We start from the raw sequence: 14,714 nt of genomic DNA on the forward strand, positions 1-14,714 counted from the left end.
AAAAGTCCCTCTACCATGAAAGACAGTTCTGCTTACAAGTCCCTCTACCAGGAAAAATAGGTAGAAATGTTCTGCATACCAGGAAATAGAAATAAATATTTATACCAGAAAATAAAAATGTTTCTTCATACCCAACACAATAATAATTCTTCAAACCCGGATCAAAAAAAACCCCAGCAAATTACATCAATGATTGAACTGGGGTTTTTATACAATTCACAATATCTTTGAAAACTTTCAAATTCCCATATAGTCCAGGAGTCCAATATAGTCAACGGGACATCAGACCGGCAGGAGATGACAAATAACTTTATCCCTTGAGGATAGGTTGACCTAGGAACACTCAACACAATAGGTAGCCCTTATAGAGGGGTGTGCAATAATATCCCTCAGCACGAGGTAGGATTCATCCAGAATATTTGCTATCACGCCCTTTTCAAACTTTGCCTTCCACCATGTCTCACTAACACATTCCAAAAAAATGTCCACTCGGACCTCCTCTACGGAAGGAAATTCTTCGGCTTCCACAACAGTGTCGCCAATGCTTAGATCAATAATTAGCCCTAATGTATAAGCGGCTCATTTAAAAATCTAATAAATAAATATATAAAACAATGTGTGTTGCCTACAGGTAGGGCCCAAATACACATAAATAATTAGTTACTAATTACTATTTAATACCACCAGAAACGTATTTGGCCATACTGATACAATTATACCTTTACGACCAATAACACAAAAGATGTTAGGCCAGTAGAGTAAATATTTAATTTATATTTATGACAAATTATATTTGTGCTTTTGCACAAAATTTAAACGTAACATCTTTAATCAAATTGTTTTCACCCGCAGGAAGGGGTGGTACTCACCAGCAGGGTAAAAGTGCAAGTTGGCATGAAATCAGTTTTATTTCCTGAGATATGCTCTAACTAGTCACCAATTTTCATGCAAATCGATGGAGATTTAACAAAATAGGAGGTGAAAACCTTTAATGACCACTAACTTTCCCCTTTCATCCCTTATTGCTGCTTCCTGTATCCACTGAGGTGTCAGCCTGAAAGGGGTCATAATTGTCAATATACATATACAATGGACACATTTCACAGGAAAAACTCCGTATTACTTATGACGATGATTTTTCGGCTCTAGCTCCCCGTCTATAAGTAAGCTTGAACTTGCATTTAATAAGAAAAACCCGTATAAGATGGAAACACTTTAAGCCAAACTAATGTGCATAAATATATTTAAAAACATATATTTTTTAATCCTTAAACATGTTTTATTTCACAAGCCCAGTTAAATCTTCTATCTCTAAAAGTTTTTGTACTGTTGCGTAACGAAATATGTGATGCATGCAAGAAATTTGAAAAATTTCCTCTGGAAATAAACCCCTAGAAATATACCGGTACAACTGTCAGTACAAAGTGCAGCTTATAAATTACTGACGGCAATCCTTAGGAGTATGATTTTAATCCAATTTGTATACAGAGACGCATCTCTACCGAATCATCTGCTGTATACACTGCTTACTTATTAAACTGGAAGCAACAAACTTAGGATGCTTAGATGCAACAAATACATTACAATGTATTCAAAAAAGGCAACACTAGTTACAGTCTCGGATTAAGAATCTTGAGCCCCTAGGTAATCCAGGCTAGGAAGCCCTTAAGAAACTTTTGTCTTTTCACTCCAAAATCTCGGATAACTCCTTTAGCTCTGAGCGCTATTCCTTTAATATTAGTGGACATTTTGTAGATTTAAACTTAAATTTTTGTTAAATTTGTTGCTTGAAGAGATAAAACAAAAAAATACTCAAGAAATTGTTTATTTTTATAATTTGGCTTAAATTTTGCAATAAAAAATTATTTTAGTTTTTTTTTTGTTATAGTTATCAATATCAATAAAACAATCGATTCATTTTAAAGTATAATAATTTTTCTAATACTGAAAAAAAAAGAAGGTCGTAGAAAAATATAGTATTCTACTCACATGTAATGGCTAGTACTCACTCTGATGAATAACGACATTCGCCTTCGGATCGTGTCGCAAACTTCATCATCGTGAGTAATAGTCATTATTACATGCTGATTTAATAATATACATAATCACATAATTATGTAATAATAAATAATTATGGATTAAATTTAGTTTGAGTTTTCAAAGCCTTATAATAATTATTATAAAGCAACGTATCTGAGTTTCATAGAAACAAAACTAGGTACTTAAAATATCTTCAACTTCCAAATTTTCGAGCACATCATTCTCAATAAGGGCCATAATCGAGGGAAATGCTATTAGTCTATTTTGTGCCACTGTCGAACGGTGACAGTTTTTAATAATTTTTATTTTTGAAAATGACCGTTCTCCTGTTGCATTTGTAATCATTAGCGTAAGATAAACCTTACAAGATACAGACAAATTTCGAAACTTCGATTTTAATTCATTCTCATAAATAGCCCAAAAAGACTATGAAGCAGGAATAATATGTTTTCGCTACAAGTCCTGAAGATGGACTATAAAATATTCGAACTGTATTAGTTTTCATGTAGTATCACTTAGTTCACACTGCTTTATTTGAGTATCACTCAGTTTTGAAAAAACACACAAAACACCAAATACTGGAATTACTGACTCGTACGCTGCCAACTGACGACTCCGCTCAATAATTATAGCTTATCCAAAATTGGTATATTCGTTTCAACCTTAACTTTTCTTCACCCTGTAGAAAAACTTCATTGGAAGTTGACTTCATCATCAAAGTTTTCTTGCTCGCGTTTGTTTACTCTCGTCGGTATATTTAGAGTACTGTAGATCGCAGACCTTCTGCTAGTAGTAAGCAAAATTATCTCTTTGGGATTTTAAAAACTCCAAAAGTCATATTATAAGCTGAACTGCAGTTTCAAGTTCAATCTATTCTCTCTGTAATGATTTACTGACACTACTGACAGCGCTGATGAGTTCTAAAATTGTTGCCCAAAACTCAATCATTATGAATGTTTATTGTTTTGGCATTTCTTTCAACAAACACTTAGCCTTATGAACTGTTTCAGCTTTCTGATTAGGGTCTTCAGCAAGAGTATGAAGAGCAGATTTGAAGGCGTTGTAACCTTTAGACAAAGCTCTTCTTGCATCATCCCTTGCAGTCCATCTAGTGCTGCCTGTTCTTTTAAGGACCAGGTTTAGATCGTGGTGAATGGGATCGCTTAGTTGAGTTTCATTTAAACATTTGATCATAGTTTCCCAACGGTGGGTAGAGGCTGAAAAAAAGTTGGACACGAACTGAACAAATCCAAAATACGATATTGCTCCAACGGGTGCAACGCAACTTTTAGCAGCATTTACTCCAACTAAAGCGAGTGTGCGGCACAAAAAATGTAAATTACAAGTTAGTTAATTATAGATAAATGAGACTGGAGACCATGGTATTTACCTGACATGTAGCGAAAGGCATGAGCCATCAAGGAGAGGATAGCGAGGGGGCGCTGACTCATTTGGTGCTCTTGCTTTTACTACTTTTCTAAGAAACCGTGCAGATTAATAGGCAGTAGGTAGTACTGTTCCTTCTACCAAACGGCATTCGTTAGCGACTTATTCTAACATAGGCTTTCTATGTAAACAAAAGTATCCATTGTAATGTAGTTTAATACGTTCATCATCACTTTTATGGTATTGCGCGATATTTAAACTGTTCAACATAATATAATTTATAATTTTTATTTAAATCTAATTATTATTTTTTCATCTTAGGCCCTGCGAGGCCCCTTTTGGGGCCGAGGCCCCTAGGTAACTGCCTACTTTGCCTATTGGTTAATCCGGCACTGAGTAGTTAGGTTAGAGGAAAATAGGGTATGACCTTACCCTTAATCCGTCTTCACAACATGCCTTAATTTCTCTATGTTTTGAGCAATCTCCATTAAGTTCTCCACGCCCACAGCTTTAAGGTCTTCTTCTATATTATGTTGCCACCAGAGTCGAGATCATACACGTGGTTTTCTTTCAGCTGGGACTTCTTCCCATACCAGTTTTACTATTCTTTCGTCAGAATGTCCTCTGAGGTGTCCTGCCCATTAAAGTCTTCTAGACTTTGTCTCTTTTATTATGTTAGCGTTTCGATATAGTTCTTCGAACTCTTTGTTAGTTCGTCTACTATATTGTCCTGCTGCTTCCTCAAGCACAGGTCTAAAGACCGTCCTGAGGATTGTTTCCCAAATCCGTAGTCGCCCTCCTTTTGGAATTGTTATCGTCCACGTTTCTCTACCATCTAGTACTACTGGTCGCATGATTGTTTTATATTTATAATTGTATCGTTGTAGGCCTATTATTATTTCTTTCCAGATTTAGCCATACGGCTCACACTCCCTCTAAGGGGAAAATTGACTCATCCCAGATACCTACGGTATCAAAAGGATTGAGCTCTGGTGGGACTCTTTCCGTGTTATCGAGCCCTAGGTGACTTGGTATGCAGGTGTATCTCCCAAAAATTTTCGTACACATCTGGCCGTTGCGAGTAGTACTGCTTTCTGCATGGTCTTATAAAGATGTTCATTAAGACCCAGCTTTTTTATGCTTTCGAGGAGGGTCTTCGGAATGACTCCAGTAGTAGACATAATAATAGGTATCGTCTGGGTACTTTGCATTCTCCATTGTCTCCGTATTTGAATTTCCAGATCTCTGTACTTGGCGATCTTTTCAGTAAATTTAGTACGCAGATTATTTTTGTTAGGAATCGCCACATCTATGAGGGTTGTTTGTCTCGTTAATTTATTGACTAATACGAGATCTGGTCTATTATGCGCCACTGTTTGGTCTGTGAGCACAGTGCGGTCCCAGTATAGCTTGTAGTTGCCATCCTCAAGCATACTCTCAGGGACGTATTGATAATATGGGAGATGGTCGGTTTGGAGAAGTCCCAGCTTGATAGCTATCTCCTGATGAAGGATTTTTCCCACTGCGCCATGCCGTTCCTTGTACTCAGTTGCAGCAAATGCCTGGCAGCCCCCTGTAAGATGTTGGATGGTTTCTTGGGCTTGACATCCATATCGGCATCTGTCGTTTTGAACATGAGGGTCTTTGATGATATATTTCAGGTAATTTCTGGTTGGTATAACCTGATCCTGAATGACCAGTAATGACCCCTCCGTTTCAGGGAACATCTTTCCTGATGTCAACCAGTAGTTCGACGCTATATTGTCGACATAATCTTGGCTGACCTCATTGGGATGTCGCCCGTGCAGAGGTTTACCCATCCAGGCGCGCACTTTTTCGTCCTTAGTAAGGTGGTTTATGCGCAGTGCTGCTTCCCTCAATTTTATCGGTGTTGTGTCATCTACTGCGCAGATAGCGCGATGTAGAGTAGATGTTTCAGCCTGCATCTGAAAATAAGTTCTTAAATTAGCAATTTGTTTATCTAATTGCTCACCTATATCCATAAGTCCTTTTCCTCCTAAATTCCGTGGTAATGTCGTTCTTTCTACTGCACTTTTTGGATGGTGTTTTTGTGCCTTTGTGAGGTGCGTTCTTACTTTTCGCTGAAGATTTTCTATGTCCGTTTTTATCCACTTAACAATGCCAAATGAATAGCTAAGCGCGTAACATGCGTAGGTGTTTAGTGCCTTAAACAAATTTCTACTATTAAGGTGTGAGCGAAGCAGCTGTTTTACCCTTCGTATGAACTCAGTAGTTATCTTTGTTTTCATTTGTTTATGGTCAATTCTCCGCGCTTGCTTTACTCCAAGATATTTATACATATCGTTTTCACCCACGGCCTCGATGTTCTGGCCATTTTGCATATCGAATCCTCCGGGCTGTACTTTTCCTTTGACTATATTTAAAATACGGCAATTGTCTAGTCCGAAGTGCATGCTAAAATCATTAGAAAAAGTTTCTACAGTTTTAGCATCTCATCGAGTTGGTTTCGAGTGGAAGCCATTAATTTCAAATCATCCATATACAATAAATGATTAAGCTTCGCCACCACATTGTTATTATTTTTGATGCTAAAACCTGCGTCTGTGGAGTTCAATAGCTGAGATAGTGGGTTCATAGCTAGACAGAACCACAGTGGACTCAACGAATCTCCTTGAAACAGGCCCCGGCTGATTGCGATATTTTCAGTTTCGATGTTATTTTCACCAGGTATTTGAAGGTGAATTCTAGTCTTCCACTCCGTCATTATATGCTCTAAAAAGGTCACTATATTATCATCAACTTTATATATTATCAATATATCTATAAGCCATTCATGCGGCACTGAATCAAAGGCCTTCTTGTAATCAATGAAGGCAGTAAAAAAATTCCTCGTTTTGGAATAAGCCTGGTTAGAAATAACTGAGTCGATGATGAGTTGTTCTTTGCAACCCATGGAACCCTTAGCGCATCCTTTCTGTTGAGGCTCTATGATATTGTTCAGAGCACAGTGTTGGTAGTTACGCCGGGCTACACAGGATGTGACCAATTTATACAAAGTTGGAAGACAAGTAATTGGGCGGTATTTGGCTGGATCTTGGGTGTTATTTTGATCCTTCGGAATTAAATAAGTGGTTCCCTGAGTTAGGAATGATGGTATATCCTGCGGATTAGAAATAATTATTTCTTTATCAGATTTAGCCATACGGCTCACACTCCCTCTAAGGGGAAAATTGACTCATCCCAGATACCTACGGTATCAAAAGGATTGAGCTCTGGTGGGACTCTTTCCGTGTTATCGAGCCCTAGGTGACTTGGAATGCAGGTGTATCTCCCAAAAATTTTCGTACACTTCTGGCCGTCGCAAGTAGTACAGCTTTCTGCATGGTCTTATAAAGATGTTCATTGATTTTATCTTTTTATTTATTTCTTTATTTCTTTTATTATCTATTATTATTATTTAGTCGCATTATTATTATCTATTATTACTATTATTATCTCTTTAGTTTCGATTTCTTAAGATTTTTAAGGGCACAAAGACATCTGATGCTGGCTTGTATCCTATTGTTTATTTTTTGTGATCTATTATTATCTCCTCAGGATTATATCGATTTTATACTATAAATAAGCAACGAGCAAAGTACGTGTTAACGATCAGCTGTCAGAGGAAATTGAAATCAGACGTGGAGTGAGACAGGGATGCGTGTTGTCGCCAATTCTTTTTAATGCCAATTCGGAAGAGATTTTGAAAGCAGCTCTTGAGAGTGAAACAGCTGGAATAAAGGTAAATGGAGAATGGAGTTCCCATTAACAACATTAGATATGCGGATGACACTGTTATTTTATCTGAAAATATTGGGGATCTTCAGAGGCTGGTGACCAGAATAATGGAGTTTGGACAAGAATATGGTCTACCAATGAACGTCAAGCAGACAAAGTTTATGAGAATATCGAAAACTCAAAGAAATAACGAGAATATTTTCATAAACGGATCCAATATCGAACAAGTCGACCAATATGCATACTTTGGAACAAAGATCAACTCCACAGGAAATCAAAATCAGAATAGAAAAGGCTAGAGCAAATTTTAACAAAATTAGAAAAGTGCTCTGCACAAGAGATATGAAGTTGGAGCTGAGAGTTAGGTTGGCTAGGTGCTACGTTTTCTCGACTTTGTTTTATGGAATGGAAGCTTGGACCTTGAATGCTGCATCAATGAAAAAACTAAAATCATTCGAGCTGTGGGTGTACAGAAGAGTTGTGTAAATGTCGTGGACAGAATACGCCTCACAAACAAAGAGGTTCTGAGAAAGATAAATAAAGAAATGGAAATCTTAAATACCATCAAAACAAGAAAATTGGAATATCTCGGACATATTACACGTAGAGAGAGATTCAACTTGCTCCAATTGATTATGCAGGGAGAGATTCAAGGAAAAAGAAGTATAGGGAGTCACAGAATATCGTGGCTGCGCAACCTGAGAGAATGGTAAAGATTTACATCAAATGAACTTTTCAGAGCAGCTGTCTCTAAAATCCGAATAGCTATGATGATTGCCGACCTCTGACGCGGAGATGGCACTGAAAGAAGAAGATTTAAACACCTATTTATTACACAGTAAGAAAGGATTTTCTCCTCGAATATTATAAGACAAGTGTTGGGCAGTGTATAGAAGTCGGTAATTTAAACATACTAACATAAAGAAAATAAACAGAACTAGGAAAATATTGCCATGCTCTTCTTAAAATTACCTGGTAATATAGGAGAGAAGGAATTATATTTATATACGTTGTTCAGTGAGACAGGATTATAATATTTCTAGAAAGTAAATAAAATTATCGACCTTCCTCTTGACATAATCAACAAATGAATGATTTATTTTCTTAAGAAATATGAAGCGTAAGATTTCTCTACAATAGGTTTTTTTACAAAATGTAAAGCGAAGAAAAAAGCTTTCCTAAAGTACATGCCAAATAAAACACAAGAGGCATACGATATTTATAAGACTATAAGAAACGAAACACATTCAGTAGTAAGAAGAATAAAAAATTATCACTGGGAACTGGGAACGTTTTTCGAAAGAAATGGAACATGATTTTTATGGTCTCCAAAAGGAAATATGGCGCTTTATAAGAGGTAAAAGAACGGAGGTAAAGGAACTAATAGAACCAAAACACATAGAAAAGGATACATGGATTGACTATCTAAAAAAGCTCCATGCAGAGGAAGAACAAATGATGCTAGAACCGGAAACACCAGAAATTACCACAAATGAAGATGTTAAGTGCACAGGAAGTACGAAAAACACTCGAAAAGCTGAAGAACAGAAAAGCTGCAGATAAGGATGGAATACCAAACGAATTACTGTAATATTGTGGAGCAGCAATGACAGAACAAGTAACAACATTAATTAACAAAATCATAAAACACAATAAAATACCGGAAGAATGGAGAACGAGCGAACTAATTCTACTATTCAAAAAAGGAGATAAAAAGTAGCCAGAAACTACAAAGGTATCAACTTGTTAAATACTACCCTAAAACTTACAACTAAAATCTTACAAGACGTAATGAATCAGAGGATAAGTTTAGCAGATGAACAACAGGATTTTCGTACTGGAAGATCGTGTACAGATGCAATATTCGTCATAAAGCAAATTACTGAGAAATCACTAGAATATAATAGACCAGCATTTCTATATCTTCTTCTTCTTAACGTGCCCTATCAAGTCCCCTTGACGTTGGCGATTAACATGGCGAAACTGTCTCTGTCTCGAGCTATTCTAAATAGGTGTTCTGCTTTCTTTATTCCTGTCCACTCCCGGATATTCTTCAACCAAGAGGCCTGCTTTCTACCAATTCCTCTGCGTCCTTCGATTTTACCCATCATAATAAGTTGAAGAATATTATACCAGTCTCCCCTTACTACGTATCCAAAATAGGCCATCTTTCTATATTTGATGTTATCAAGCAGCTCGCGGGTAGCATTTGCTCTCTTAAGGACTGCCACATTTGTCAGCATAGCCGTCCATGGTATTTTCAGTATACGTCTGTGCAGCCACATTTCAAAGGCCTCCAAACGGTTAATGGTGGATATTTTTAATGTCCATGCTTCGACACCATAGAAGAGGACTGACCAAATGTAGCATTTAATCATACGCTTTCGAAGTTGAAGTTGCAAGGTATCATTACAGAAGAATGACCTCATTTTTAAAAATGTCGTGCGGGCTATCTCGATTCTACATTTTATCTCTTTATCTGGATCTAGTTGTTCAGTAATATGGCAACCAAGATATTTAAAACTGGGTACTCTTTATGAATTATATGACCATCAACATATAACCGTGAATCTTGATGGACCAAACGGCTAAATACCATGTATTTTGTTTTTGAACAGTTTATATTTAGGCCAAACTCTCTTCCCACTGTATCAATGGCATTTAAAAGGTGTTGTAATCTATTCATATCATCACTTAAAATAACTGTATCGTCTGCATATCTGATTGCATTTTTCAGAATTCCATTAACTTTCACACCCCATTCCAAATTATGCAGCTCTTCCTTAAATATTCTATCTGAATTTCTATGTCTAATTGACATTATTTCTATGTCTAATTGACTTAAAGAAAGTATCTGACAGAGTAAGACTCAAAGATGTAATCCATATTCTGTATAATAGAGAAGTCCCTCTAGATATCATAAAAACTATTGAGAACATCTACCAAAACAACAAAATGGAAGTCAGAATAGATGGACAACTTACAGAGCCTATAGATATAGGCAGCGGAATAAGACAGCGAGACTCATTGAGTCCTATGCTTTTCAATTTAATCATGGATGAAATCATCAAAAGCGTCAACAAAGGAAGAGGAGATAGAATGGGAAACAAAGAAGTAAAAATACTCTGCTACGCAGACGACGCAATAAGATAGTCTGCAAAGATTAGTCCACAGATTTAACATCAGAACAAAAGAATTCAATATGACAATTTCATCTCAGAAAACCAAAACAATAGTAATCAGTAAAGAACCAATCAGATGCAAAATAGAAATTGATGGTATCAGTATTGAACAAGTAATGGAAAAAATACCTTAGAATTACATTGTCAAGTTACGAAGACCTAGATAAAGAAGTGAGAAATCAAGTACATAAAGCAAATAGTTTGGCAGGATGCCTTAATAACACTATATGGCGAAACCGACATATTAACACTGGGATGAAGTCAAGAATTTATAAAGCCAGTGTAAGACCAATAATGACATATGCATCAGAAACAAGACCAGATACAGCCACAACACAAAGACTACTGGAAACGGCAGAAATGAGAGTACTGAGAAGAATTACAGGAAATACACTGAGAGATCGAAAGAGGAGCGAATATATTAGAAGACAATGTAACGTACAGTGTATAAACGAATGGACACCAGATAGAAAAAAAATAATGGAACAACCACATAACCAGAATGGGGAAGACACGTGTTGTCAAAATAGCACAAGATAAATCACCAATCGGTAGAAGAAGTATCGGCCAGCCGCGCAAAAGATGGAGTGACAACCTTCCATAGAGGTATCAATCCGCCAATGAACAAGCAGAATTGCTTATAAAGAGGAAGAAGAATAAGGTTTTTTTAGTCTAATGTATATTATTGTGTTACATATGTTACGGACAATGATGTAAATTGGCCATTGACGTTAAAGACCGGGCATTGTCGTGAATGTCCATTTTCCCTGGTTAATAACGAAAATTCCCGGCCATTAACGACAATAACATTAGCTATTGGCCAATCTTGTAAAAAAATAACCTAAAATTAGAGTTTTCATTAATAACCGGGCAATAACGACAGTGGCCAAAAGGAAATGGCCAATTTTGATAAATAAATAAAATTAGGTATTATCCTATTATTTTTTTATATAAGATAGCTTTTGAAGGCTAATCATTTTTATTTTGACAAGATAGTGAATTTGTAACACTTTTTACATAAATTTACTACGAGTAATTTCAGCACGAGCACAGAAATGAAGCAAATAATGAACATAACCTATCTTTTAGTCTAAATTTCAACATTGACTGATTAACAACGGGTATTGTTGCCCGTCGCCCGTCGCCCGTCCATCGTCACTACCGCTCATTGCGGTAACGGTTCCGGTGAAACGCCTCGTCAATACGGAGGCACCTATCTCGGCAAAGTCCCAATTCAAGCCGCCGCATCTCTGCCATTCAGCTCTTCTTGATTAAATACGTCAAGAAGAACTGACTTTATGATTCTCCTGGCTCGTCTTAAATACGCTCTCCATGCCATTTCTTCTTCGGTTTCGCCTATTGGTGGTATGTAGAGCGGATGCGCCAGCTTGGATACTCCTTCGATCCTCTACGGTTGACTTGCGGAACGTCAGCTGTGGGCAACATATCATTAGAAGTGGTATCAAGAGACATCCACTAATCTGTTCCGAGGTATAGTAAACAAAGTTGTTATGGCCAACATGATGATCATACAAGGTACTGAAAAAAAAAAGAAAAAGAAGTTATTTTATTTGCAAAATGTATTCTTGATTTATTTAACAAATTGTCTTTCATTTACGGTAATAAGTTATTATTAATAATGATTACCTATATTATTATTTTCCTTACATCTTAATTACGTCAATAATCGGTAAACCATACTACATAGCGCATTTAACCAAATATGTGGGGCCGAGTACATTCTGTACATAAGCAGACTTGCTGATTCCGTTTTAGCGTTTGTGTGCAGAAAATACGTGTCAGCAATTAAGGGAAACTGCTATAATAAGCTTATTCCTGTAAAACGGTTGTAAAGACTTACTTTTAATCGAATTTTAAAAAACATGGTCAATAAACTACTTCATTAACTAGTCATTTAACCATACAAAAAAATTCCATACCGCCAAACAATAATATTTTTAAACGACATTTAATAAAGGTAATCAAAAATCAGACAATCTGTATAACCATGAACCGTCCATTTATCTAAAAATAAAGCAATTCAGCCTCTAAATTAGCTACAATGTCAGATATAACACGCTCAGCGATCATGCTATCTGGACACCAACTTAGAAAATTAATCGCCCTGTTACTTTTTAGCATCGCTTTCTTTTGGAAAAGACTGACTGCAGGAGAAAGCTTTGCCAAAAGAATTACGAAAGAAGACAACACATACAGGGTGATTGATTAGTAGGGTAAAGCTCAATAGCTTCGCTATAGTAATAGATAGCAATAAAAGTTGATAACAAAAATTTTAGCCACCTTTGAGCTTCACATTACAAAATTAGTTAGAATGTTACAGGGTGTTCGATAACACAGTGGCAGACCTAACTTATGTTTTTTTAAATGGAACACCCTATATTTTATTTTATATTTGAAATCCTGCTAACTTTTCCATCACAAAATATAAAGGTTTGTAATGTTATACAGGGTATTTACAAAGTAATAACCAATTTTGTATGAAAATCGTAACAAGTTCAACTCCCTGTATAAATAAAAATAAGCACAACAGCAATGGTTTATTAATGCCATATTTTTTATTTATTATCAAAATTTTTAAGAATGATATTGCTAATTTTCTTTATATCAAATACAGGGTGAGTCAAAACGCAAGTACATTATTTTCTAAGTAATGTTAAATGGAACACCCTGTATTTTATATCATTATTGAAAAGTAACATTAACGTACTTTAATTTTTATATAACATTCCCTATGCCCAAATTTATTAGTTTTCGAGATATTTTCATTTTTCAGAGCAAATTATATTAGGTGTTTAAATTTATCTAAATTTTAAGCAAGCCATGACTGAATTGATAATTGAAGATTACCGATTATCAATCCGGTAATCAATGTAACACTGTAGCAAATAAAGAAATACAAATAATTTATTAGTAATACATTTTACAAACAAAAACACAACCACTACATGCAACATTTTTGAAACCATTAAAAACTATCTTTTTATGTAAATGCAACAAATAAACAAAGAAAATTAGTAATAAATTTTACAAAAAAACACACAAACACAAAATACAATATTTTGTGAAGACAATTAAACACTACTTTTGTATGTAAATGTAACAATGTAACAAATAAAGAACGAAACATAATTTATCAGTAATACATTTTGCAAAAAAACATGTTTGAAAAAATTAGAAGCTACTTTTAATAAAATATTTTTAATATTTAATTACATAAGGTGTTCAAAATTATCTTCTAACACATTTATGTACGCCTAAAAACGATCATTGAATGAGCTACTTACTCTACGGAGCATTTGTAAATTAACACATCGAAATACACTTTATAGTCTATTTTTCATCTCATCCCTTGTTGTTGGAGGTATTTTATAAACTTCATTATTAACGTAACCCCAAAAAGATCAGTCCAGTTTATTAAATTCTGGTGATTTGGGTGGCCACGCTACTGGTCCATTGAAAAATGAAAATATCTCGAAAACTAATAAATTTAGACATAGGGAATGTTGTATACAAATTAAAGTACGGTAACGGTACTTTTCAATAGTGATATAAAATACAGGCTGTTCCATTTAAAATTACTGAGAAAATAATGTACTTGCGTTTTGACTCACCCTGTATTTGATATAAAGAAAATTAGCAATATCGACCATTCCTGAAAATTTTGACAATACGTTAAAAATATGACATTAATAAACCATTGTTGTTTTGCTTATTTTCATTTATACAGGGAGTTGAACTTGTTACGATTTTCATATAAAATCGGTTATAACTTTGTAAATACCCTGTACAACATAACAAACCTTTATATTCTTGTGATGGAGAAGCTAACAGGATTTCGAATTTAAAATAAAATATAGGGTGTTCCATTTAAAAAAACATAAGTTTGGTCTGTCACTGTGTTATCGAGCACCCTGTAACATTCTAACTAATTTTGTAATGTGAAGCTCAAAGGTGGCTAAAATTTTTCTTATTAACTTTTATTGCTATCTATTACTATAGCGGAGCTATTGAGCTTTACCCTACTAATCAATCACCCTGTATATACAGAGTGAATTTTAAATATGATAAACCTCTTTGTCAATGTCACAATTATTGAACACATTTTTAAAGGTTATACCTACATGGAAGAATATTCAAAAAGTGTGAAGCGGAATATGAACAATAGACAATTAGACTTTAGTAACGGCTTCGGAACAGTAGAAGCTCTGTATAGTTTCACAACTCTTGTCCAAAAATGTCGAGACCAACAAAAAGATCTTTGTCGCATTTATAGACTATGAGAAAGCTTTCGACAAAGTTAAACATAAAATTATTATGGAATATCTA

This window comes from Diabrotica virgifera, chromosome 3 (assembly GCF_917563875.1).
Source record: "Diabrotica virgifera virgifera chromosome 3, PGI_DIABVI_V3a".
Classification (NCBI taxonomy): domain Eukaryota; kingdom Metazoa; phylum Arthropoda; class Insecta; order Coleoptera; family Chrysomelidae; genus Diabrotica; species Diabrotica virgifera.